Source organism: Phaenicophaeus curvirostris, chromosome 5 (assembly GCF_032191515.1).
Source record: "Phaenicophaeus curvirostris isolate KB17595 chromosome 5, BPBGC_Pcur_1.0, whole genome shotgun sequence".
Lineage (NCBI taxonomy): Eukaryota > Metazoa > Chordata > Aves > Cuculiformes > Cuculidae > Phaenicophaeus > Phaenicophaeus curvirostris.
Window position 1 is genome coordinate 13300543 of NC_091396.1, and position 23651 is coordinate 13324193.

The 23651-nt window shown below is 39.0% G+C and overlaps 1 long non-coding RNA gene across 1 annotated transcript in view; it reads left to right on the forward strand.

The window, feature by feature from the left end:
* The first annotated feature begins 13469 nt into the window (after window positions 1-13469).
* LOC138721040 (uncharacterized) overlaps window positions 13470-23651 on the forward strand; it is a 156235-nt gene continuing 146053 nt past the window's right edge. Inside the window, exon 1 of the long non-coding RNA XR_011337500.1 lies at window positions 13470-13553. This is a non-coding gene — a long non-coding RNA (uncharacterized lncRNA). The remainder of the gene's footprint in view (window positions 13554-23651) is intronic.

The window sequence follows — 23651 nt, forward strand, 5'->3', positions numbered from 1 at the left end:
TCTTCTCTAGCAGTAGTTTCTGCTGATTTGGGTCTCTGCGTGGGAAGTTCTGCAGTTAATCCACTTTGTTATTAAAGTGCATGCTGTTTTAATGTTGCTATTTCACTATCCTCTTAGGATAAAATGGAATCTTGAAAAAAACAAAAGGCGTTTAAAAGCAAGAAAGGTGTAAAACAAATGACTTTTCCTCCATTTTAGAAAACATATTAATTGTGGGTCAAAGAATGCAATTCTTTGACTCCTCCTGATGGAAGAAGTGCTTGTATAGACTCAGTAGTCCTGTGTTTGTTTTTTCTTTCTTAGAAAGAACTTTTCAAATGAGAGCTTAATATTTCTACCTAAAAATAGTATTTCAAATGTAATATCTTTTTCTACATATCTTCTTTATGCAAGTATACTGTCACTCAGCTGTAACGGAGTCAACAAGAGCCATCAGTATCTATCAGTTGGCCTGAAGGTACTTTTTGGTTGCCATATTAGAATTTCTGCTTGTTGTGCAGCTTTCAGACTGAGTGCAGAACATAGAATATTTCTCTAGTACATGTGTTCACAATAGCTATGAGAGGAAGCAGAGGGGATAAATGGAGTTTGTGAGAAACTGAGGCATTCTTTTAGCAGCACCAGCCTGTGTTCTCCTCCCAGTGAACATGGATAACTCAGATTAACACTAATGGATGTTATGCACAAGGGAGAGGATGATCTAGCCCATTGCGTGCAGTGGGAAGTGCAATTTAAAGCTTTCCTGAGGCATCTTTAAATTAGATTTCTTGGAGCATCTGTCTTTGAATTGTCTCACATACAGGACTCCCAGTGACTCAACAGGGCTTGCTGCACACAGATCAATGATAGGGGATTTCTCTTTTGTTACATCTTTTCAAAAGGTGTAAAATTGACAGAGGTAAATTGCTCTTATTGGTTACACACAGATGCTTGCCTGTGTATGTGGAAATGATCTACTTCAAGGCATGCACTTTCAGGTTACGTGAATGCCAAAACACTAGAAAAATAAGCCCATTTAAAAAATTGCCAAGGAATTTCCTTTCCTTCAATCCTGAAGAGCCTATTCTGTGACATTGATTGGAGACAAAAGTTGAAGAAGGATAGATTGGTCAGATCAGCTGTAAAGACGGGTTGTTTAAATGACTAGAAAGGACATAAAGATTTGCTATGAGAAGAATTATATAAACCAAACCAAAATCCACGTGACACAGGACTTGGGTGACAAAATGAGGTACCCATAAAAAGGTAGATTCTATAAAGCCTACATCATGGATTTGAGCATCTTCCTTGAAAGCATCCAGTATTAACTGTGGTCAGTGGTTACAACGGGGGATTCAGCTGACCTCTGAAGCTGATCAGTTCCAATGTTCTGACTTTATCCAATAGGAATCAAACAGTTGGATGTTTTTATCTCTGTGGAAGGTGCACTTGTGTTATCAGTGTTTGGCAAGACACCTGGATATTGCTTGTTAAATGAAGGACGCAGTATGTGAATTGTTCTGTTGAAACTGGGTCCTAAACCAGGCTAAGTGAAGGAGAAATAATATCAGAATAGCATCCTCATATGATGCTGGTGTCTGTAATGCTAAAATGCCATTTTACAGTCTTACCTTATTTCTTTTTACTTCTTTAAACACAAGGGAAATTTTGAAATGATATCTTCTTAAACAGCTTTTTGAAACCAGTGGGGGTTAATTAAAAATTAAACATGGAATCTACAAACACCCAGAAATTATTTACACTGTTGTTAATTTGTTCTTTAATATTCATAACTGTTTTCTGTTAATTAAGAAGAGAGGGAGAACATGAAGAAAAGCTCAGAACAAAAGAAGTCTGCATACAGATAAGGGTCTGAGTTCTCAAAGAACTGGACTAAATGCATGCTGCCTGACCTAAACGAAGAATTTATATGCAGTGAATGTGTATTGCAGCTGAAAAATTGGGTAGACTTAAGTAGGAATCTTACTGTATCAGCATTCAGTGTGATCCTCTTACCACCATGGTTGATATTTCCCTGTTTTCTGGCATTAGACTTTCTGCAATCCTGGAGCAGTCTAATTAGCTCTTAGAAAGTGGGGCTTGTATTTGAGAAATATTTCTAGCTTTTGAAGTAGTATTATGTAAAGCATTTGTAGGAAATGAAGCTGAATAGGGTGCTCTATTTTCTTTGTACTGATAAAGTCATGAGCCTGCTGCTAATCCTTTCAGAGGTATTAGCCATTATCTTAGTAGCATCTAGAGATGATACATCTTAGAGCATCTGGTCGAGATCAGGGTTTCTCCACGTAACACATCTCACACAAATAGACAGCCAGTTTCTTGATGTCATGCAGTACTGGCCAGCAGACATAGGTGATGTTACTTCTCTGTGTAAATGGCAAATTCCAGCCTTTATTTCCATATATGGAGGTATTTGCAGACTCCTCTACACCCAGGACCTTCACCAGCTTTGTTCTTTTCAGTTTGTAGTAATGCTTGTTTAGCTTCATCCCTGTGGAATATTTACTTTCGGTTTCAAAACAACCCTCTACTGCAAATCTCTTATTTTGGCTTTTTGAATACCGGCCTGTTCATGAACTGGGCTGCTGTAGCTAATCAATTTTATACCACTGCATGCAACTTGTCATCTGTGTAGGATCTGGGTGAGTTTTGAATAGTGTTTTTCAGAACATACACATGAACGAAAGTACTGTATTGCCCAATAAGAGTTGGGAGCCCTGTGTTAGCTGTGAATAGCAGAGCAAAGCTGCTTAACAAAAATTTGGAAATGGGAGGGTTCCATGAATGTTAGTCCCTTAGCTTAGTATGGCTCGGTCGATTTTCTTTCCCAAAGGGACAAGAAAAATGATACTGCTTTTTGTTAGAGGTCATTTGGTACCTGTCTCTTTATTCCCTTCAAACCCAGTCTTAAATGGTTGTGCAATAGTCTGCTTAGAATGTTTAGCTGTCAAAAAAAGGTGCAGGAACAGTTCTGTGCAGCACAGGCAACCAAATCACATGGTCATGAACAGTATGTGACTGAGAGTAATGCTTTACTTAGAAAGACTGGAAATGTAAATACTAACAAAGAATAAATTATTTTAAGAAAAACAAGGGTAAACCAGATTGAGAAAAACCACTGCATTCCCTTGTCCTTTCTTTAGCTATACTCCCAGCCCCTTGCAGTAGTAAATAATATATTTCATAACATATTGAATGCATTATAATATTTATTGACCTAAATGCAAGGTTAATTGAGACTCTGCATTTCATGTCCATCAGCAGAGGTAACAGTAAAATAAACAGTGCTTTTTGGCCAGCCAACAGACTTCCTGTTGGATCTCGCTTGGAAGAAACTCTTTCTCATATACGTACAAAATTCATAGCACAATATGCTACAATATGCATGCAGTATGAAGAGATGACAAAGTGACGTGAAGCACCTGGTGCAACATGCTTAGTGAAAGACAACTTTATTTTATTCCTTTCCCATTTTCTTCACCTCTGTGTCTCATCAGGCACAATTTGAAAGACTGTTTGTAGTTGTGAAAATAGATGGTAATATCCAGATGAGGCACATGAGAGAAGACTAGAAATAATTAGCACAGGCCAGGATCATTAAAGTTTACGCACCAGGATAATCCAAAGAAAAATGATCTCTTGAAATAATTAATGCTATGTTCTAACTTCGTTAATGATAAAAATTTGCCTTTGTGCCAAGGGCCGGCACAGTGCTGAAGTTCATCCGAGCAGAAAGTTTAAGTTGGACACGATACCTGTGTTGATTCTCAGTATAGAGATGAGATTGTTGAAAGACTGACCTTAGCTAAGGGTAGATTTCATTTAAGTTGTTGAGTGTATCTGTGTCTGATCTCTTCCACAAGTAGAAAACAGGAAAAAAAATCTAGACTTTTATGAAGACCCCTGTGTAAAATAGCCCGTATGACTGGAATTCCTACACTGATGTTTGCTGTCTTGCAGTGCTACCAAGATGGTACCATGTTAAAGTTTCGGATGCCACCATTCATAGCATCATAGCAATCTTCTAAGAATGAGCTGTGGGTATAATAGAAAACTGGAAGTAAAGAAAAGAGCACTTTTAAATGAAAATGAAATGGATTATATTTCTTATCTCATTTCAAAGGTAGCAATTTTTTTTTTTCAAGGGTGGGGAATCAGGAATGGAGCTGAGGGAAGAAACAGAATTAAGAGAATCTGAGTTCCTCTGTGCTCCAGGGAGGATGTTGCACGCTCTGAGCTCATTGCACTCAAGATTTTAAGCTGTGACAATAAGGTTAAAATTGCAGAAAAATTATTTTAGCAAAGATTTATGGAAAAAGCACAGAATAAAGAGGAGTCTGGAGATAAGAAGCAGACTTCAGGCTCTGGCAGCCTGAACACAAGTTAGAGACCTGGGTGAGAGATGAGTGAGCTGTATGTACAAATACATGTCTGTGATCTTTTTCATATCAAAAAGATCACAAATCATATCAGAAAATACAAGGTCAATAGTAGCAAGTATACCTTGAGGGAGATGGGAGATACAGTAATATCAGAAGACAGCTGGTAATGGGGCAATAGCAGATCTTTTTTCCCTGTCTTAGGGACAATGATAGAACAGTAATTACCGAGAAAGCCGGCAACCTATAGAGTGTAGGAGTGTCTTGCTTGTAGTTAGAGATACTGAAATCTGGCATGTATAGGAATCAAAATTTGATCTTTGAATAATTGAATCTGCAGATGGTGGACAGGTAAGAAGGCAGATGGAGTGAGGAAGAAGGAGATGGAGTAATTGAACACTGTAATACAGTGTCTTCCTCAAAGATCTCATACACACTAGTTATGTACCTTCCAATGTTTGTCTCTTAATGAATCTGTCTCTTTTTAACCCAAATCTTATCTAAAATTGAGCCCATGAAAAGGAGTTGTCCAGATATAAATGGATGCAGCTGGATCAGTCCACAATGTCACCCAGATAAAGCAGTGTGGGTGCACTCTTTGATCTCCTCTGTTCTTCCTCCATCTCCTTCACAACAATATTGTGCTGGTTTAATCAGTGATCTCCAACTCTCAATATTGGAATTGCAGACAGCATTTGCATGGATTGTTGGTGGGAAGATGAAATGCATTAACTCTGCTGTAAGTAATAAGCTGTAATGTAAAAGGAATAGGCATATATTGTTTGAAGTGACAGTGATTTAAGATGCTTGAAGCCCAGTGTGAGAAACCTGAAAAGGGACTAAGATTTGGAGACTGCTAAAAATCAGTTTTCTCTACACTGTCCCAAGAAAATGACTTCAAAACTAGATTAAGCGTCAGTAATCTCATGTGCAAATGTGGATTGGTTTGTTCGAAAAATGCTGTCTCGCAGTGAGACAATTAAAAATGAATGCCTGGGATATAAATTTTTCCAGTGTACTGTCCATGTTTTCTTTCATACTGACTCCTGTGGCTAGAACTACTCATGCTCATCTCTGTCCTTGCTAATATTTCTGTCTCCCTTACCGAAGTAAGTGTGGTTTATCAGGGAATCTTATTTTGCTATTATTTGTGCCACTGAAATCCAGAGCAATCTGCATGTTAGAGGAAAAGCAAACAAAGTCTGAGATTTCAGTGGGAAATAGCCCATTTCCTCTTGTACTGCAGATGCCCCTAGAGTCAGTTTCAGTTTCTCTATTTCTCTTAAAAAGACCTTCAAATAGCTTCCTTTCTGCTTTATGCTGAAAGTCCTATGTGACTTTTGTAAGTTCTTATACTGTATTTATATGTAAGCATAAAACATTCTTCTCTTTGAATAAGAAATGAAACAAGTGGCAATGAAAATGCAACTGAAAACAAAATCCTACACAGCTAAATAAATACAGCCCTTTGCATATTAACGAAGATCTGATGGGATCACCAGAAGATACAGCAGTGGAAAAGAAGTGTTTGAGTGCATCTGTCCGACCCTGCTGTGTGAATCTCAAAGGAGATGGGAGTTAAATGCATTTATTGTTGAATAGAATTTATATGCCACAGGTTTAAAAAAAATCACAGCTGGGTTTTCTTTTGTGTGTGCTTGTTTTTAAGAGAAATAGAGCAACTGATACTGCTTTTCAGTTTTTAGTTATGAACAGAAATAATGTAACATCTACATTGGTCTGTCAAGAGACCACTGCCTGTTTGTGCTTGTAGTTGAAATCTACCAATACAATAAAGCTTTTATGTTTCCAAGGTTAAAATGTTAAGCATTGAGTAGCTTTGAAATGCATGCTTTTTAACTGAGATCTTTCAAGAAGTAAAATTATCTGCACATCAGTGTTTAATGCATGAGACCATGATTTACTGTCTTGAGAACTAATATGGCTTGCTGCAGATGTAAACTCAACCTCAATTAATGTGCTACTGGGCCTGATTCAGAGATGGATGAAGGCGGCAGGTCTTTCCAATTACTTTTATGAGTATCAGATGAAGTCTTTAATTAATGCATCACTGAGTGCTCAGACTCATTTAAAAATTCTCGTTTTTAGATATAATGCAGATCTTTCAAAATGTCATTGTACTTTAAAGCTGTTCTGCTCTCTTGGATGAGAAGTTATTTACACTTGTGTGAATACATCTGATATATTCTTTCTTTCCTCGCACCGTAGTATGCCTACAGTATGTGTTTTGATATATTATGTGTATCTTTGAATACATAATTTATTACCAGATGGTATGTGATTAACAGGGTACACTAAAATACATATACCCATTTGCCCTGGGTAAATGTACACAGTCTGGTACAGTACGTATTTAAAGTGAATATTTCAGGATGTAATTTTGCGGATGACACTAAGCTGGGTGGCTGTGTTGACCTGCTGGAGGGCAGGGAGGCTCTGCAAAGGGATCTGAACAGGCTGGACCGCTGGGCAGAGTCCAATGGCATGAGGTTTAACAAGGCCAAATGCCGGGTCCTGCACTTGGGGCACAACAACCCTGTGCAGTGCTACAGGTGAGACCGCTCCTCGAATCCTGTGTTCAGTTCTGGGCCTTTCACTGCAAGAAGGATGTTGAGGCTCTGGAGCGAGTCCAGAGAAGAGCAACGAAGCTGGTGAAGGGGCTGGAGAGCAGGTCTTATGAGGAGTGGCTGAGAGAGCTGGGGTTGTTTAGCCTGGAGAAGAGGAGGCTGAGGGGAGACCTCATTGCTCTCTACAACTACCTGAAAGGAGGTTGCGGAGGGGAGGGTGATGGCCTCTTCTCCCAAGTGACAGGTGACAAGACAAGAGGGAATGGCCTCAAGCTCCATCAGGGGAGGATCAGGCTTGACATCAGGAAAAGATTTTTCATGGAAATCATCATTGGGCACTGGAACAGGCTGCCCAGGGAGGTGGTTGATTCACCTTTCTTGGAAATGTTTAAAAAACTGGTGGATGAGGTGCTGAGGGGCATGGTTTAGTGGTCGATAGGACTTGATGATCCTGTGGGTCTTTTCCAACGTGGTGGTTCTGTGTGTGATTCTGTGGGAGAGAAAATAATTTGTTGATACATGCAAAAGTTCAGTGTGTTCAGTAAAAGCTACCCAGGAAAGTTTTATCTAATAGGCTACTTCAAGTATTGAAAAACTACCTCTGGCTCTTGAGCTTAGCCTGGTGAAATTTTGACTAAGACTTATTGTTCAGATGCTATTGGTGTGTTCTCACTTCCAGTATCTAAATAGTTCTGATTTGGAATATGGAATACTCAATGTCCATATGACTTTTTTTCAGGTCTTAATCCATAGGGGAGCAAAAAAGATAGTTTCTATTAGATTACTGCCTGCTTGGATGGGGGCATGTGAAAGCCATTGTTTTCTCAGAACAAGTAAGTAAAATGCCAACTTTGGGCTTGTAAACAAAGCTCCATTGTTGAGGAAAACTTATGGACTTGATTCAGATTCCTGAAAATTCAACATTTAAATCAGAAGCATTGACAAAACCTTGCCTGAAATAATGTAATTTGCTGTTGCAATTAAGACTGGTGGTGTGAAGATACCTGAAGTTACGGCCACCTTTTCCTAGCATAGACTTTAGTCATCAGAAATTGAATGCCATGGGCCAAACTTTCACCTCTCAGTAATAAAAATTACACAGTGAAGAGAAATTATAGACATACCAGAAGTGTACTGTTTATGGGTCGATTCAGATCTGGAGGCAGCTTTAGACTGATAACCAATAGAAAATTAATATAAAAGCCTTGGCTCACGTAAATCAATAAGGCTTCCTTGATTGTAATAGGCTAATGCCAATTTATACCACCTGAAGAGCTATTGCCTAGATTTACAGTGTAAATATAATTACTATGAGATAGAACTGCTTTGGTTCACTGAGCTGGCAACTAGCAAGGTTTACAGTATAGGGTCTTTTTGTTCTTGCTTAAATTGTCTTTCTAGAGGGTGGCTGGAGTTAGAACCCAGACCACAGTTTCTCTCCAGTGTGCTGTTTTGACAGTATTAGCATATAAAGTAGATATCATTGCAGGGTGTAGGGCTCATTCCTACAGGCCTTGTGTACGGCGAGCGCGGCAGGGAAGGTCCATTTCAGTGTGTTGTTTGGCACAGCGGGAACCTGCTGACTCGGCATTACCTGCAGGAGACTCAATGCTTTTCAGTGGTGGCTGCTGTAAGTGGTTGCAATTAGGTTTTGACATTAACATCCTACCCTGCATCAGGCTGACTGGGAGAGTGCAGCAACTTGCTAGATTTGATTGTTTTCCTGGGCTCTGCCAGCAGATGCAGTGAGACGGCAGGGTATTGATTTAAAGATGTGAGGCTAGCTTTGCAATCAGATGGGCTAGAAACAGTTTTGAAACTAAATATTAAAATGCTGAAGAATGCAGCGAGCTCCCTGAATAGAAGTGAGGAAATATTTGAGCTTAGGCTGTTCATTCAAACCTATAAACTATGAAAAGTGGAGAATGATTATGGCAACAGAAGCAGAGAAGGCAAAATTATGAACTTTTTTCTTTAAGTTGTGTATTATTTAAGTTGAAAGACATTTCATGTCTTTGGCCACAAGCCTCCACGGACTCCAAAGTATAATGACCATACAGGTCTCTCTTTGCCTAGTTGCAAGCTATCATTTAATTTTCATTAGTTTTCTCCTCCTCCATTCATGCTGTGATGTCCTTGATGACAGCTAATATCAGTAAAAGAATCAATAAAGAATTATTAATAATAATTAAACCATGAGCAGCCCATTATACTGAGTGGGCTTAGTCTCTCCAAGCATAGATTCTGCATTCAGTTTTGCAAGTGCAGCTAAAGAGACTTGGCACAACTTCAGTGATCTCTGGATGTACCTGAGGGCAGGCTGTGGCCCCTGACTGTAGGAGCTATTCTTTTAAATTATTGTCAAAAGCAAGAAATCATAACCTCTTGTTCTAACTGGATGAAATGCCATGTAACTTAGGGAAAACTGTGAGGGGACAAAAAGGCCTGAAGTGAGTTGGTGAGCAAGCTTTTTGAGCTCAGAAAAGAGAGAAATCTGTGTTCAGGTGCTCTTCGTGTCACAAAAAAGAGCTCCATAGTTTCAACACTAGCATCTAGCAGTCACTTTCCACAGTCTAAATGCACCATAAATTATCATGATTTCTATGCTCCTGGGAGACTGTGGACTGAAATAACAAGGGTGCTCCAGGTCACAGCCAAGACGCAATTAACCCTGAGATTGAAGAAATACCTTCCAACCTGCAGGAAGGATTCTCATTTTGAATAGCTTTCCATTAGTTTTCCTGTGGGAATGACACAATATTGGCAGTATTTCTGGAACTAATATGATAGTGCTAGCCAGGGAGCAGTTTAGCTATAGGTCCTTAACACTTCTGTGGTCGCTAGGGTTCTGTGAGCTTACAGTGAGACTCTGATTATGTACTGGTTATTGGGAAAATTTTTTGTCCTTCTGTGATTAAGGTAATTTCATGTGGCAGAAGAAATGCCATGCCTGTATTTTAACAAGAGGTGCATTTGGGTGCATCTGAATTGTGATTTTTGTTCTTCGTTAATTCCTTGTTCTCCCTCGGGTGGCACATAAAGCTAATAATGGTTGTGTTTTCAGCTAAGTCAAAATATTCACATGCATTTGAAATTCCATGGACAAATCTATTTGTATCTGAGGAATAGATAAACTATCGAGTAGGAATACTTATTAGGATTGGAATTTCTGATTATAATTCTGATATAGTCATATAGTTAGTGTTATTAAATCTTTAACAACTTGAAAGCGATCATTTATGGTGAAAAATGAATTAACTATTTGTTTATTTTTTTAATTTACTGTATATTTTTCACCCATCTGTAGCTTGATGTGCATCAGAAAGAGATTTGTCAGCTCCATGCATTCTCTGAATTCCCTTGTCTCTTTTGCAGGGATTGATTGTGTGTTGTTTCTGCTGCTGGATTTTTAGATAAACCAGTATATCAAATCTCTAATCCCGATTACTACTTAATTACTGGAATGTATTTTTTTTGGTTTCTTTTTGCTTTTTTTTTACATAACTCTTTACTGCAAACCCACTTCTGCTGAACAAAACAATGTTCTGCTGAACAAAAGAAAGCTGAACAAAAGAAAACAGAACAAAAATGAAACAAACCAGGAAAAATTACCATGATAGAAACACGAACACTTTAGCGAAATTTGGAGTTTGTCCCTTAATTCTTGGTAAGTGTAGGTGCTTCTAGTATGAGATGATCCTGGAGAGTACCACATTCATCTGGAGAACAGATTTATGATGACTAATGGTTCATTTTATAGCTACTCCTGCAAATTTTCCTCTCTAGGACATGCAACACCAAAGGTCACTGGCTGAAGGAAGGGAGTGACTTCAGTTGGTGCTTGTGAAATTTTTAGAAAACATGGTCAGTGGACTGAGTCACTCATACATGAGAACAGAACTGCAATGATTTCAAAGTCCATGTGATGCAGAGGTAAAACAGCTGTTGTGAAATCAAGTATTACGTGTCTGCTGGCTGCCTGCCTCCTCCTGCCTGTGGAGCCTGACCTGTTTGACTATCCAGGATTGTGACTTGAAAAGTGCTACTTTCATGTATGAGGAGATTATAGGCAGTGTTGCCACTGGCTCATGTTATCTTCGAAAAGCATAACCTGCAGGATCCTGTAGAACAAAAATGGGACAATATCAAAAGCAATGAGATGTGGCTGTAGTGATGAGGAGAAAAATGATAGCTATAAAAGCATCACAGAGGCACTCTGGCTCATCAGGTGCAGCATGCTGTCATGTGTGTATTTAGGAAGGGATTATTCCTAGGGATCACTTCCCACTCTATGAGATAAGTCAGAAATTGAAGTACTCAGAGGCATAAAAAAAGCAGAGAGGACAAATATTCTAATCACATGAAACTGAAAACAGATTATTTAGTTTCCTTAAGGAGACATGAGAGAGGTATAGAAAATTGGAAATACTTATTTACATTTATAGTTATTATTAAATGAACACAAATTTTGGATTTGTTTTGCAAAGTGCAGGGATTTGAACCAGATGCTTTTCTAAGGTCCCTTTCAGCCTAAATCATGCTTTGGTTATTGTTTTTTTTATGAAGCTAAAGGGCAATAAACTTTCAAAGGATGTTTTGGCCTATGGAACCCTTCAGCATAGCATACTAGTGAGTCCATGGTCTTAAATAAGAAAAAGTGATTAGACACCAGCACAGGTAAAACAAAAATCCACAATTGGGTAGGATGGGATACCTTTACCCAAGTGTTGTCAGACCAGCACACTTTGCAAGGCACTGCAAGAAAACTACCTGATAGGTAAAAAGGAGTTTCCTTTCCTTGCCCTAGAGTATTTGTTGCCAGCCACGGACAGGATCAGTTCATCCAGTTTATCAGGACAAGTTCTACGTAGGGTGAGATTCAGCTTTCAGTTATGAGGATAGTTCTAGTAACTTCAGCATCAGGGTATTCTTTGTAAGGCAGTCTGACTTTCACACAAAATTATTGAAAATAATCAGTGTACGAATTTGCCCTTGGTTAAAACTTGCATTTTGTTCAGACACCAAATCTGCTATCTGTTGCACAGATGGAGAAGTCCAATTCATCAATATTTATCAAGGTTTCTGTGCTAGGCTGAGAAGTGTATGAAAGAATTAACTGGGGAAATGCTGAAGTCCAGGCCTTGCAGAGAGTACAGCCAAGTGTATTACACTGGCCTGTGACCCCTAAATCAACGTTACCCTGAATAAAGCCAAAGGTTTCCTATTTTATGCAAACTAGGCCAAGAGATTCTCGAAGCGTTTAAAAAATATTCATCACTTCTTGAGTAAAAGCAGATTAAAAGGAGCTGGTTGGATGTTTTCTAAAATAAAAGCCACCAACCTGTCCCTGTCCAGAATGTATTGAAATAACGCGCTCACTTCAAGAGTGGGTAATAAGAAGATTATTTTTTTAAAAGTAAGAGGAAAAGAATATAAGCCTGAAACCCACTTTTGTTAGTGCTGCAGTATGCATCTATTGCAAGGTTAATAATAGAGTTATCTCTGTCGACAAAGGAAGGAGCCTGACAACAGAGAAGAAATCCAAATGGGTTTGAGTTCCTTGCATAATTGTTATTTTAATTGGTATGTTCAGAAAATGCTTCTGAGGTTCTCCAAACACTGCTCATCTCCAGATGAGATTTACTAGTGCACCACTCACAAGCTTTCTTTTGAAAAGTCACTTTCTTGTTTTATCATGTTTACAAAAAATGAAGTGAGAGTTAGTTATGAATCTTCTGTTATTTGACTCGATGGCAGATGCTAGGAAGGCTTTGCTGTGTGATAGAGTTAAACTCCCTGGGACTGATTACAAAGAAATTCCATTAGCAATATTTAAATGCCATCTTTGAAAGGCACTCAATAATATGTGTGTTGGCGCTGATCAAGAATAGTACCTTTTAAAAATGAAAAAGTAATGTGACTGTTAGTTTAACATAAAAATGTCAAACTGTGGGCAGTCTCTTGTCAATTAAAGAATCTGGGCTATTCCTAATGGGAATAAGGATGAACGGGGAGGGGGGAGAAGAGGCTACTAAAATTGCAGATGTGCAGAACTACTCAGAGATAATTTGTGCTGGCAAATAACACTGTCAGCCAGTCTGGGAGTAATACAGGCAGCTTGATACCTGTTCTTCCTGAGCCACCTTAGTGATTTCTTTTTTCTTAGTATGTTCTTTAACAGCTAGCAAGGCTTTACAGCAAACAAGGCTACGCTAATGGTGTGCTGAGTGGAAGTAGATTTGTGCAGATTTAAAGAATGTGATATAGTAAGTTCATAAAATGCATTAAACCAGCAGACCTGCTTGTTGCTGAATTGAGGGATATACGCGTAAGAAGGGAAAAAGGATCCTTAAACTTTTGAGTCTAGTGGACCTGGTGCATAGATAGGAGTAAAGGGATGAAGATGTGCATCTCTGTTACCTGTCAGTTCCCCTTAAGGTTATGTCTCAGTATAACATCAACCCTCTCCTCCTCTAACAGTAGCTTCCAAAGAAAAAAAAGTCTGTCAGAAGTTCACTTGGAAGAAATGTCATATAATAACTCTCTTAATTAGCTGATCCATGGGTCTGTTGCTTGTTTTCTGGAGGTCAGTGCTTTTTTTTTTTCTGTTAAATTAACATTATTTCCATTGTGTCATTCACATCATCTCTACTTCCATTTTTTTTTGTCTTTCTTTTTTTTCCCCTTTTTTTTCTCTTCCCCAGGCATCTTTCAGCTAGGTTATGTATCTAGTGTTCTCTCTTCCTGGGCATCTCTTCTCACTGTTTAGATAATCACTAAGTGATTGCTTCAGAAAAAAAAAAAATCCTACCTAAAATGAGGCCTGTGCAACAGCTGCTGCTGTGATAGTATGTGTATGCACATCAACAGCTGTCTTATGATTTAAATGTAAATTAGAAAGGAAGAATTAGCATCTTTCTTTTGCAAGACAGGAGCTGAATGTTAGAGTGTGTTTTGACCAAGGTCATGAAGGTCTGTGGCAGATCTAGCAGATGATCATCCCAGTCCATTGTGTGAGCCTTGAGACATTCTTTCATCTTAATCTTCACTTCTAAAGGACAGATTTTGACTTGTTTATCTAACCAATTGCCAAGACTGAAACAGATTCTTTTAATGGTTTTTCCCATGTGGTCCTTTCTTTTATTCTTCCATTTTTTTTTTTCAAATCCTTCTAAATGCTGCTTATAAATTGCCTACTATACTTTTTCTTTCCAACCCAATAGATTGGATATTCCTCTTTTGTTAATCTGTTGCTCTTGTACCTTAATGTCTTGTTTTAATGCCTCTTTTATCACAACTTCTTAAAAGCATTTCATCCACAGATTTGATGCCTTTTCATGTCAGCTTAATACTTTGTCCTCACTCGAGGCCACCAGTCGCTGGCTCAGTTTTTGTCATTGCTAATTGTTGTACTTTGTTTTATTGCTGTGTCCTTCTGTTATCCTTTCCCAATACTTTACTCAAAAGTGCTGTATAAATGACCAAAGTATAGTGTAATGGACCAGCTGTAAAGTAAATCGATCGACAACCTTGCTGTGAGGCCGTAACCTGAGGTCTCCTAGAACTGCAGAAGGCCTGATGAAAGGTAAGCACTGTTTTCTCTTAGCACCACTTTAAGCAGAATTTCTCAGTGTTGTTAAGCCCTAATATTAATATTTTTTATTTGTTCTCTAACACAGAGAATAATTAGAATATATAATAGAAAGCAGGTGCAGTAATTATTTAGATTGCAACACAAAAGTCTGGGTTTGGCATACTCCTAAAAAGGAAATAAATTCCTAGGAATTCTGAGGACCACATCCAAGAGGGTTTTGAATGACCAGCTATTACATTAGGTATTTAAGGGAACTGTTGTTTAAGGAAGCTATAATTGAACCAAATATGGAATGAAATCACTTGAACTGAATTTCAAGGTCTTGTATCAACTGTCATAAGCACGTGTCTTACTTTTGACAAGCAATTGTTGTACAGTTCTTGGCTAAATTCTCACCAAGGGCTGGCCAGATTTGTCTCTAAGCCCTCCGTCATGATCCATCACTTCAGAGTTCTGTTGTGCACACTGCCAGTGGGACCTGACCTGGTAGGTGTTTGTAATCGTTTGTAATGAAGCTATGGTTGGAGGATGTGGCAGCTGTGCTCATTTGGTAGTTGCCTGGTCTAAAATAAGAGACCTGGGTTTCTTCTCCTGACTTAGGGCAGGGTTTCAGGCCACAATTGTGTGAAAATATCCTAGTCCTCATGTTATGCTGTGGGCTACCTGTGTCAGAAGGGCACAGCACGTCCCTGCTGGTGGAGCTTTTTCACAATGTGGCATAACTGGATGATGTAGCTGGCTATGTGGGTTGCCATGCAGTAGCATTTGCAGATGATGCACTTATCAGCTGTTAGAGAGAGTAAAGGCTCCTTCAGGCAAAGGGGAAGTAGTCAAGGCCAGGAGTGTGGGAGGACTCTAGGGAATGACCAGTGTGAACACAAGACACTTGAGAGAAATATCTCATTACTCTTGCTGAATGGAGAAGCTTTGGTATATGTGGAATGAGGTGTGTGAGCCACTCCTGAGAGGTGGTTGAGGAGAGGCTAAGTAGACCAGTCCCTCAAGCAGATGAGATGGCAACTATTCGTTGTCGATTTTGGGGGCTTGAAGGATGCTTTGGAAGAAAGAAACCAATCTCGCTGACTTGGTAAGCACAGACTTCTGGATTTGCCTCCTGCAGAGGGGTCCCAAGGCTCATATTTGTCCATAGTGGGTGAAAGTACCCTGCTTTGATGGAGAAAGAAGTCTGAAGCTCTGGAGAAGACTGTCTGGGTTACTTCTTAGTCCCTCACCCTAGGTGGCCTGGGGCAGGCAGCTTTGGCTGGGAGGCCTACGGATGTTGGTATGTTCCTGTAGGTCAAAAGGTTGAGTGAGGATTTCAGTAATCAGTGGGAGTTTTTAGCATTTCTGTTGTGCTTCAGAGGTCAGTGCAGTGTGGTTGGAGTTACTTTTTCCAGAGCAAAAGTAACTGGAATGGAGCAGCTGGGTGACATGAGACATGTGATGGATTCTAAAAGATCTTTGGCACATCAAGAAATACAATATACAACTGTAGCACAAATTTCAGCTCAAATAATTAAGGACTGTATGTGTGGGAGAGAGTTTAGCTTTTTAAATTTAATTTAATACAATCTCTTACAAACTAATTCGCCCAAAACAGCAGTCTTCCTTTGGTTTTGGCTTTTATGTTTAAAACAAACAACACCATTTATTGGACAGACACAGTATTTTTTTTTCATCAGTCTAAAAATTGATAATGCAGAGAATAGAATTAATTACAGGAAAAAACAACTATTCTGCTATAGTTGCTTGCATATTATGGAACTATATCTAGGGACATAAAAAAAAAATCTCATTTTGCTGTATGAAGCACATGCTGGTCCAAGAAACATCTTGCAGGAGCAGTTTGAGGTGGAACTGCTTGTGCTTCTGGCTTCAAGGTCAAGGAGAGGTTTTTTCAAGTGCAGTTGTAGAGAGAATTGTTGTGCACAAATAGTGCTTCTGTGGAACTCAGGATTTACTATATATCATAACACTGATATATTTGATAATGTCTATAAGGCTGTTCCTCCTGAGGGGTGTCAATAGTGCTAGACCTGTTGATAAGACATGAGGGAAGGCTGTGACAGGATACCACAGAGTATTTCGGAAGGGCACAGGAGAATTGTTAGCTCTTACTTCCCACTGACAGAGTGTCAGAGGGAGAGATGAGCTGGGAGATCAGCAGTGCAATGAAATGTCCAGCAACTCCAAGAGGGACCCAAATCCATTTCTCAGACTTAGCAGTAACAAGTGGTGTTGGGACCTCCAGATGTCAAGAGGAATTTCAAAAGCAGGTATAACACAAGTAATTAAGTCGATAAGAGGCATATGACATGTACATTTCCCTAAAAAAGCAGGAGGTGGCATCAGTTTTGCTTCTTTCTAGGAGCTCTGAATGTGGATGTTCAAATGAAAACGAAGTTCTCCAAGTGTTTGGAGCTTGTTAGGGCAGATGTTACAAAGCAGTGAGAGGATGCAGTGAGAGTAGACACGGAGCAGGCAGTGGGTGGTGTGCATCTCTCAGATTGGACTTGTATATAAGTCTAAGATAACTTTAACTTTTGCCAACCCCGTGTAATCAGCAAAGCAGTTTTTTTTCACATAGCTGAAACTTTGGGCAACTTTTAGGAGAAGCAAAATGTACCTTACCAATTTGATGCAGGAATGTGTGAGCCTTTAAATAAGCACTCTCTAAAAAGAGAACACTGGACTTCCCTTTGTGTAATTCCTGTGGTGGAAACTTGTTCTCCCGAGTTTGATGTGTGTATTTTTAATGTATTTTTTTTTATTATTGCATTTTTATCTTTAAAGAGGGAATAAACTGTGTTTATTAAGGTGGTTGTATTCACCCTTAATGCGATACATTAAGCATCTATTTATTACTATGAAGGCTGCTTTAGCAGAGTGTATGCTTGCAGAAAAACAGAGCTATTGATTAGATTGCTTCTGAGGCACTTTACTCTCATTGCAGTTGGAGCAGATTCAGTGTGGTGTCCTCTGGTTTCTATAAGTACTGTACTATATATGTGTGTTTTGTTCACTGGATGTTTAACAGTTGTTGTTGGAAGAGATTTTCGGTCTTATAAGGCATTGGTATTGTTTGAATGGTGGCGCTTCCTTCCTCTTTCCATTTGCGCTGTTAATGGTAACAATTAACCAGCTCTCTGCTTTCTCATTTATTAATGTATTGATCACATAGAGTATTTTACATAAGGCCTCAGTATATGTATTTTTTGCATGTAATAACACCTCTGGTACCTCTAATATTTAACTGAAAAAGCTTTTAAAAACAAAACAATCTTGCAGCACAAGTGTTCTAAAATTATTCAGGGAACAAAAGGATTTAGCTACCTAGAGACCAATATATGACTACAGGGGTTTTGTAACTCTTTTATTTGTGATATGAAAAAACCCCTACCTTACTGTCATTTCAATACTTCTTGTTTCAGTTTGAGACTTCTGGTTGTAAATTAACTTTGATTTTAATTTTAGGAAGACACTGGAAAATCTCCATCCAGATATTTTCCCTCTTTGGAGCTCAACAAACCTCATTTTTCCTTAGGAAGTTTAAACAGTCCATGTAGAGCCTGTACCTATTTTTGAGACAAGTCTGGGAGATTTTGAGCAGTATGGCATCCTAACGTAGTTCTTTTAAATTCTTATCAGCTACCTTAGGAATGCTAGAGCTGTAGGTGTTTTAGCAAGCTTGAAAATAAGAACTTTGTACAGCTTCCTCTAAGTTAAAAAATTAGGGCTAGAATTGAAACTTAAACCAAGTTTCCTTTCCTGTCCTTTAAGATATGTGTGGATTTCTGTCCTGGGAACCTAACTGTGTAATTTTATCTTGCCTTGGTATGCCTGGATGCAAAGATTCTGTGTTGTCTTCTCAGCAAATTAAGTGAACAGCTGCAACTTCACAACTACTGCAGCGTGGTTGGAGTTTGTCACAAAATCAAGACTGATCATAAAATCAAGGTTGTTCTGGAAAATCCTTCTGTTTCTGTTTGATTTTCTGGTGAGAGGGGAAGAGTTGGATTTATTTGAAGGACCAGAATATTTTAATTAGCAGAAGAAAAAGTAGATTTCCACTAGAGATATTGATATGGATTGAAGTTCATTCTCCGTTTTAAGTAGCTCCTGCAAACTTTTATCTGAGGAGCCTAAAACTTCTTTGGTAGGAATTTCAGAATATAATGAATGGGTACAGTTTTGTCACATGGGTTACTGCTTACGTTTCAAACAGTGTAATGAAAGAAGTAGTGTGCAAGAGGAGTTAGGAAATAAAGCAACGAAATAACAGAATTTAGGGAAATGTAAACCCTGCCCCTGGACTATTTCAGCATGTCTGGCCCATGCAGTAATTAAACAGATTGTAACAACTGCAAATAGCTATTCCCAACATTTTTATCTCTGCCATATTTGGGATTTTCATTGTATCGAAAAACCTAGTTAACCAAGAAACTGTGTGCATAAGACAAGATGACAAAAAGCGAGCCCGGAGATCTATTTGTAGACATATCTTTTTTGTACCAAAGCTACACATTGCAGACAAATCTATGTGGTAGGGTGGTATGTGGGAACCTAGTCCTGGGAAGGCACTTCAGCTTAGATTTGTGACAGTGCTAATAGTCATAGTTAACTTAATAACACTGAGGATGCTTACACATGTATTTACTCTGATAACATCAGTTCAGGTCCCATTTGTTTACATGTTATGTACTTAGTGCCTGGTTAGACCAGGACACCTCCTGCATCGGCTGCTTCTCTTCCTGGTCTGTCCTACAGAGTCTGGTGGCCATTTGGCCAGCTCAGAGTTGCTGCTGCAGAGCACCTTATTTATTGCTTCACAGAGCTTCTTGCAGGCCTTCAAAAAAGTATCAAAAGCGTTTGGAACAGCTGAGTTTTGGAGGGAAAATTGTGTTCTTTGCTTAAGTGGAGGTTGTGGTCTCAGGGACCCCCACTGCCATGAGAGAGGGGATCTCACGGCAGAGGATTGCAGCAGTAAGGGCTGCCAGCTAAGACGGTAGGAATGGAGTGAGATGACAGGCCAGGCAGCAGAACCAGGTGAAGGGGTGAGATTGGTTTGGGAACCAAACCCACTGATCCCTGGCTATGGCCTGGTGCTGAAGAAGGTGCTGTGGGGTGTTCCATTACCCTGGGACTGTGGGGTTGCTGATGACTAGAAAGGGGTGGAACCTCCTGAGGACGGTCTCACAACAATGCTGTATGCACGGTGAGATGAAAACATACTCCAGTTTGCTGAACTAGCTATCCTATCCTTACTTGTTCTTAAATTACATCTTCCTTGACAAACTTTTCTAAGATTCAAAGATTCTTGCACTTTTTTCCCATCCTTTTCTAATTATGTTTCTAAGCTGCAGCTGTGGAGCTGTGCTCCTCTCCCACCAGGACGAGGGTCTCAGGTAATGGCAACCAGTGTTGCACTGTGGGTCAGGGAGCAGGTGAAGGAAAGACTTCCTCATGGCAGAATCGTATTTTATCCCACAGGGAGACAACATTTCTTTGCAAAACACTCCTCTGACTTTAAAATAATACATAATAACTATAAAATTACCAAATGTCAGGTAAACAAAAAGTTATTAAGGATGACCTTATTAGTTCTATCTGCAATTCGCAGAGCAAGGTAATTGTCAAGTCTCACTGTTATTAGGTTGAAATAATAGTTGGGGACCATCAACATTAAAATTTCATTATGATGGGACAAAAAGGCTCATGTATAATCAATAGTAAGAATCCATTATTATTGATTTGGAATGAATGAAGCATGAATGCATTTGTGCAGGTATGAACAGTTAGCAATCTTTTGAATAATAAAGAATTAACACTACACAGATAATGTCATTCTGGGAATTGGACTCGAACTCAAATTGGTACATGTCTCTTTGTTATAAAGTTGGATTCACATCTCTCGGTAACTTCCATTAAGCTGTTTCTTAAAATGCTCTGTCTACACTTGTATTCTTTGACTCTGGCCTGGGAGGGAGGTAGGCAAGCAGGTTAGGGTTGTGCTGGAGTGTGCTCTGTTGCATACCAGGTTTGATGCTGATGTTGGGAATAGTATTGCACTGGGACACTTAATGTAGCAGGCACAGGTGGCTGGGAGCAGGTTGGGAGGATGCTATTGCTTTCTGCCATCCTGAGCTTGGCAGTGGTATTTCAATGAGACGGTGTGTTGTTGCTTGCATTGCAGAAGCCAAGTTGAAATATGTGAGGGACAGTGAATGCCAAATGGAGAAGAGAAGCACAGAGCCTGTGGAAAGTTCTTGTTCCTGGGGACATCGCCAAAGTTGTAGATGTGGTATATGGCATTACCTTGTCTACTGTACATGATGTGCTGAGACAAGCTGTTCCCAGTATGTACTTTTCTGTCACTGTGGGAGATGTCACATTGGCAGTATCGTTAGTCTCTTATTTTCCACTAAGGAGGTGGACCCAAAATGCACTTAAAAAAAACCCCAGCACAAGTCATTATGTTCTAAATTTGATGCATTCAAATTTTTTTTTTCAACCTTACTTTGAGTTTCTATATACTAAGTGCCTTTGAAAGGTGTTATTTAAGGGTATTTTAACCCTGCTTCCAGACTAACAGCTGCTTCACAGCATTATCTTCTGGCTGTGGTTTACCCACTCCCTCATGCTGGCTTCCAGCTGCTACGATACTCACAGTACTCTGAATCTGAGTTAGCTGTTGATTTTAGACTGCAGTTTTACAGGAAGGAAGGTTTGGGTTGCTCCAAACCTGTCTCTACCATAACAGTGAACAACCTTGGACATGTAGTGCTGATTTGTGCGTTATGCAGTGTTCCTCAGTGTTCCTGCTCCCATGTCTTTCAAATTCCTAATCGTGGAGCAACGCAACAGAGATTCTGGTCTTCTGCTATGAGGCATCCCTGCTCCAGATATCAGATATGCAAACTTGCAAGCCATCTCTGTGCTTGCTAGCCCAGCCAGAGGACACCCAGGAACAGTCTCTTCCAGAAGCCTATCCTGTTTTCTCCAGTGTTTTCCTTCTGTAGCATGCCCTATTACTGAAGGAATTGGGAAAGTCACCTGATGCCTTAAAACAAAGTAAAGAGATCTTGTGGCTGTGGTACTTGACAGGCTCAAGACTTTGTGGGGAATCTGGGAAGTCACTTTTTCTTCAGCTGTGAAATGGGAACAATTATTTTCATAGTCAGTGGAGAGGGAATAATTATTTATTACCTGAATTACGGTAGCACTAAGAACTGGTTGGGCTACATGCCCAGAAATTGAAGAAGTTGTTTAAGGAATGAAGTACAACTTTTTGTTTTTTTTTTTTTTTTTTGAAAGGTACTGATCATTCTTTAGATGGAAGCTGCTGCAAGGGAATGATTGGTGTATTGCAATGGCACCTGCTTTAATCGATTAGAATAGGTATAATTATGAAATACAGAGAGTGTTATTTCTTTTCCACCTTTACCAACAGTGCATTTCTTCTTTCCTATGCTTAACTTTCAGATGTTTTTCAGTGCTAAGAAAGGAAAATAACTGAGAGACAAAGGGCAGTAACCCAGCTGAGCAGCCCATCTGTTGCTGGAGGGGCGTAGAAAGGAGGAAAGGTACCACTGGTATGGCCTTTGAATTCTGTTCCCTCTGCCTTGCTGTTAGGGAAGTGGGAAAAAACGGAACTTAATCCTTGGCAGGAGGAAGGATTATACAGGCTTATTTCCAGTGTCCTCTTTTCTGAGAAGGGGGCTAGAAGAGGGGGACACCCTTAACCTTTCCAGCAATGAAGGGCAGAGATGCCAACAGTCTCAGAGCATATAACATATTTAATTTGGCTTAATACTCAAATCCAGTTTCAAACGATGTGTGTGCCTCCTTTTTCATTGTTTGTCCTTATGAGAGCAGGTGTAATGGGTATCTGAGGTATCTTCAGTGAAAGAGACTGAGGAGAAACATGCAGAATTATGAGAGGCATTGAAAATTTTTGGTCTGCTGAAGGCATGAGCTACATTCTCACTTCTTTTTATTTTTTAACATTTTTTTGCTTGTTTTGGTTTTGTTGACTCATGATGTGAGACACTGCCATTTCCTTTATCTGCCCGAGAGTGAGGAATAAGGAATATATGGGTGTGTTAAATTTATGAAAAAAAAGACACAATTTATATGACTTTTTTGGGGCTGAACCGGATTTCTAAAGCAGTTCTTCAATTTTAATTTTTTATTTTTAAGCAAGAGATACATGCAGAGAACATAAAAACATTAAGATGGTTTTACAGTGTACATACCATAAATCCATGACTGAGTTGTTCAGAACAGCAATAACAATGAATATAACTGAGCATATATAATTCTAGGGAGGAGGAAGCCTCTTTTTCTCATCTTGTCAAGACTCCTACTGATTTATAAAATAGATGAGTAGCTAGAAAAAAAACATCAAAGTATGCCCAGGAATTATATAAAAGTTTAAAAATACAATACTGTTGTATTCACAACACAGAGTATTCATCACTAATAGAGTTCTATAATTATAATTGTTAAACCTAAGTATCCCAAAGCAAATCTGCTACTTTATTAGACTGAACGATCACTGCAGAGTTTGTCTACCTAGAAAAATCCTCTTTTTCTCCCACTGAGTTGCACCAACTTGTTTTCCTTTTAATGCTAAAACTAATTTCAAGTAATCCATTTCAAAGCTGATTTTTTACCATAACTAAGTTTTCAGTTAAATTGTAGTTTTAAACCTCAGATCTTTCAAATTATTTTTCATACCTAAAACTAGGAAATGTATGCTATAAAACTTTCAGATCTTGTCTTCTTCTGGGTGTCTGCTTCCCTACTGTTCTGTTTGATCTCTGTTGACTTCTGAGTGAGCATTTGTTTCCATTTGTATACAAAAGTTCTTCTTGTACCACTATCAAGAACAGGTAACATCTGGGAAAAGACTTACCTACTTCATTTTTTTTCATAGGCAAAATATTTCAGTTCTGCCTTTCTTGCAATCTATTTCTGAAACTTTGAGGCAAATGATAAAGGTATAGTATCTGCCATAAAAAGTAACATTTCAAGTAAAAGCATTTACTTATAGGTCATAATTGTTTTTAAGTAGTATTTATAAAGGGT